The following is a 4715-nucleotide window of genomic DNA, read 5'->3' as shown; positions in this document are numbered from 1 at the left end:
ACCAAGGTCCGCTAGTTAATCTAGATACTCCAAGTGCTCGCTAGTTAACCTACATAGTACAACGGCCCGCTAGTTGACCTAGATAGTCCAAGTGCCCGCTAGTTAACCTAGATAGTCCAAGTGCCCGTTCGTTAACCTAGATAGTCCAAGTGCCAGCTAGGTAACCTAGACTGTCCAAGTGCCCGCTACGTTACATACATATTCCAAGTGCCCGTTCGTTAACCTAGATAGTCAAAGTGCCCGCTAGGAAACCTACATAGTCCAAGGGCCCGCTAGGTAACCTAGATAGTCCAAGTGCCCGCTAGGTAACCTAGAGTCCAAGTGCTCGCTAGTTAGCCTACATACTCCAAGTGCCCGCTCTGTAACCTAGACAGTCCAAGTGCCCGCTAGGTTACCTGCATATTCCAAGTTCCCCTTTCGTTAACTTAGATAGTCCAAGTGCCCGCTAGGCAACCTAGATAGTCCAAGGGCCCGCTAGTTAACCTACATAGTCCAAGCGCTCACTTGTTAACTTTGATAGTCCAAGTGCCCGCTAGTTAACCTAGATCGTCCAAGTGCCCGCTAGTTAACTTAGATTGTCCATGTGCCCGCTAGGGATCCTTCATAATCCAAGTGCCTGCTAGTAACCTAGGTAGTCCATTGCCCATTAGTTAACCTAGATAGTCCTAGTGCCCGTTAGTTAACCTAGATAGTCCAAATGCCCACTAGGGGACGTACATAGTCCAAGTGCCCGCTAGTTAACCTACATAGTCCAAGGTCCGCTAGTTAACCTAGATAGTCCATGTGCCCGCTAATTAACCTACATAGTACAAGGGCCCGCTAGTTGACCTAGATAGTCCAAGTGCCCGCTAGTTAACCTAGATAGTCAAAGGGCCCGCTAGTTAACCTAAGTAGTACAAATGTCTGATAGGGATCCTACATAGGCCAAGTGACCGCTAGTTAACCTACATAGTCCAAGTCCCCGCTAGGTAACCTAGACAGTCCAAGTGACCATTATGTTACCTACATAGTCCATGTGCCCATTCGTTAACCTACATAGTCAAATTGCCCGCTAAGTAACGTAGATAGCCCAAGTGCCCTCTAGGGAACGTACATAGTCCAAGTGCCCTCTAGGTAACCTAGATAGTCCAAGTGCCCGCTAGTTAACCTATATAGTCCAAGTGCGTGCTAGGTAAACTACATAGTCCAAGTGCCCACTAGGTAACCCAGACAGTCCAATTGCCCGCTAGTTAACCTAGACAGTCCAAGTACCCGATAGGGAACCTACATAGTCCAAGTGCCCGCTGGGAACCTACATAGTCCAAGTGCTCGCTAGGCAACCTACATAGTCCAAGTGTCCGTTAGTTAACCTAGATAGTCAAAGCGCCTGCTAGGTAACCTAAATAGTCCAAGTGCCCGCTAGGTAACCTAGATAGTCCAATTGCCCGTTGGCTAACCTAGACAGTCGAAGTGTCCGCTAGTTAACCTACATAGTCCAATTGTCCATTCGTTAACCTAGATAGGCCAAGTGCCCGCTAGGTAACCAAGATAGTCCAAGTGCCCCCTAGGGTATGTACATAGTTCAAGTGCCAGCTAGGTAACCTAGATTGTCCAAGTGTCCGCTAGTTAACCTACATAGTACAAGTGCCCGCTAGGTAACCTAGATAGTCCAAGGGCCTGCTAGTTAACCTACATAGTCCAATGCCCTATAGGGAACCTACATAGTCCAAGTGCCCGCTGAGGAACCTACATAGTCCAAGTTCCCGATAGGGAACCTGTATATTCCAAGTGCCCGTTAGGGAACCTGTATATTCCAAGTGCCCGTTAGGGAACCTAGATAGTCCAAGTGCCCGCTAGGGAACCTACATAGTCAAAGTGCTCGCTAGGGAACCTGCATTGTGCAAGTGCCCGCTAGTTAACCTAGATAGTCCAAGTGCCCGCTAGTTAACCTACATAGTCCAAGGTCAGCTAGTTAACCTAGATAGTCCAAGTGCCCGCTAGTTAACCTACATAGTCCAAGAACCCGCTAGTTAACCTAGATAGTCCAAGTGCCCGCTAGTTAACCTACATAGTCCAAGGGCCCGCTAGTTAACCTAGATATTCCGAGTGCCCGCTAGTTAACCTAGATCGTCCAAGTGTCCGCTAGTTAACCTATATAGTCCAAGTTCCCGCTAGGTAACCTACACATTCCAATTGCCCCCTAGTTAACCTAAACAGTCCAAGTACCTGATAGGGAACCTACATAGTCCAAGTGCTCGCTAGGGAACCTACATAGTCCAAGTGCTCACTAGGCAACCTACATAGTCCAAGTGCCCGTTAGTTAACCTAGATAGTCAATGTGCCTGCTAAGTAACCTAAATAATCCAAGTGCCCGCAAGGGAACCTACATAGTCCAAGTGCCCGCTAGGTAACCTAGATAGTCCAATTGCCCATTAGCTAACCTAGATAGTCGAAGTGTCCCCTAGTTAACCTACATAGTCCAAGTGCCCATTCGTTAACGTAGATAGGCCAAGTGCCCGCTAGGTAACCTAGACAGTCCAAGTGTCCGCTAGGTTACCTACATAGTCCAAGTGCACGTTCGTTAACCTAGATAGTCCAAGTGCCCGCTGGTAACCTACATAGTCCAATGGCCCGCTAGGTAACCTGGATAGTCCAAGTGCCTTCTAGTTAACCTACATAGTCCAAGTGCCCGCTAGGTAACCTACATAATCCAATTGCACAATAGGTAACCTAAATAATCCAAATGCCCGCTAGGGAAACTACATAATCCAAGTGCCCGCTAGTTAACTTAGATAGTCCAAGTGCCCGCTAGTAAACCTAGATAGTCCAAGGGCCTGCTAGTTAATCTAGATAGTCCAAGTGCCCGCTAGTTAACCTACATAGTCCAAGTGCCCGATAGGGAACCTACATAATCCAAGTGCCCCCTTCAGAACCTACATAGTCCAAGTGCCCGCTAGGGAACTTACATAGTCCAAGGGCCCGCTAGGGAAACTACATAGTCCAAGTGCCCGCTAGGGAACTTACATAGTCCAAGGGCCCGCTAGGGAACCTACATAGTCCAAGTGCCCGTTAGTTAACCTAGATAGTCCAAGTGCCCGCTTGGTAACATAGATAGTCCAACAGCCCGCTAGGTAACCTACATACTCCAAGAACCCGCTAGGTAACGTAGATAGTTCAAGTGCCAGCTAAGTAACCTAGATAGTCCAAGTGCCCGCTAGGTTATCTATGTAGTCCAAATGCCCGCCAGGGAATCTACATAGTCCAAGGGCCCGCTAGTTAACGTAGATAGTCCAAGTGCCGCTAGTTAATCTACATAGTCCAAGCGCTCACTTGTTAACTTTGATAGTCCAAGTGCCCGCTAGTTAACCTAGATCGTCCAAGTGCCCGCTAGTTAACTTAGATTGTCCATGTGCCCGCTAGGGATCCTTCATAATCCAAGTGCCTGCTAGGTAACCTAGGTAGTCCAGTGCCCGCTAGTTAACCTAGATAGTCCTAGTGCCCGTTAGTTAACCTAGATAGTCCAAATGCCCACTAGGGGACGTACATAGTCCAAGTGCCCGCTAGTTAACCTACATAGTCCAAGGTCCGCTAGTTAACCTAGATAGTCCATGTGCCCGCTAATTAACCTACATAGTACAAGGGCCCGCTAGTTGACCTAGATAGTCCAAGTTCACGCTAGTTAACCTAGATAGTCAAAGTGCCCGCTAGTTAACCTAAGTAGTACAAATGTCCCATAGGGATCCTACATAGGCCAAGTGACCGCTATAACCTACATAGTCCAAGTCCCCGCTAGGTAACCTAGACAGTCCAAGTGACCATTATGGTACCTACATAGTCCATGTGCCCATTCGTTAACCTACATAGTCCAATTGCCCGCTAGGTAACGTAGATAGCCCAAGTGCCCTCTAGGGAACGTACATAGTCCAAGTGCTCTCTAGGTAACCTAGATAGTCCAAGTGCCCGCTAGTTAACCTACATAGTCCAAGTGCGTGCTAGGTAAACTACATAGTCCAAGTACCCACTAGGTAACCCAGACAGTCCAATTGCCCGCTAGTTAACACAGATAGTCCAAGTACCCGATAGGGAACCTACATAGTCCAAGTGCCCGCTGGGAACCTACAAAGTCCAAGTGCTCGCTAGGCAACCTACATAGTCCAAGTGCCCGTTAGTTAACCTAGATAGTCAAAGCGCCTGCTAGGTAACCTAAATAGTCCAAGTGCCCGCTAGGTAACCTAGATAGTCCAATTGCCCGTTGGCTAACCTAGATAGTCGAAGTGTCCGCTAGTTAACCTACATAGTCCAAGTGTCCGTTCGTTAACCTAGATAGGCCAAGTGCCCGCTAGGTAACCAAGATAGTCCAAGTGCCCCCTAGGGTATGTACATAGTTCAAGTGCCAGCTAGGTAACCTAGATTGTCCAAGTGTCCGCTAGTTAACCTACATAGTACAAGTGCCCGCTAGGTAACCTTGATAGTCCAAGGGCCTGCTAGTTAACCTACATAGTCCAATGCCCTATAGGGAACCTACATAGTCCAAGTGCCCGCTGAGGAACCTACATAGTCCAAGTTCCCGATAGGGAACCTGTATATTCCAAGTGCCCGTTAGGGAACCTGTATATTCCAAGTGCCCATTAGGGAACCTAGATAGTCCAAGTGCCCGCTAGGGAACCTACATAGTCAAAGTGCTCGCTAGGGAACCTGCATTGTGCAAGTGCCCGCTAGTTAACCTAGATAGTCCA

The sequence above is a fragment of the Tenrec ecaudatus genome (assembly GCF_050624435.1).
Source record: "Tenrec ecaudatus isolate mTenEca1 chromosome 2 unlocalized genomic scaffold, mTenEca1.hap1 SUPER_2_unloc_10, whole genome shotgun sequence".
NCBI lineage: Eukaryota > Metazoa > Chordata > Mammalia > Afrosoricida > Tenrecidae > Tenrec > Tenrec ecaudatus.
The sequence above is the reverse complement of the archived record's forward strand: the minus strand, read 5'-3'. Positions refer to the sequence as shown.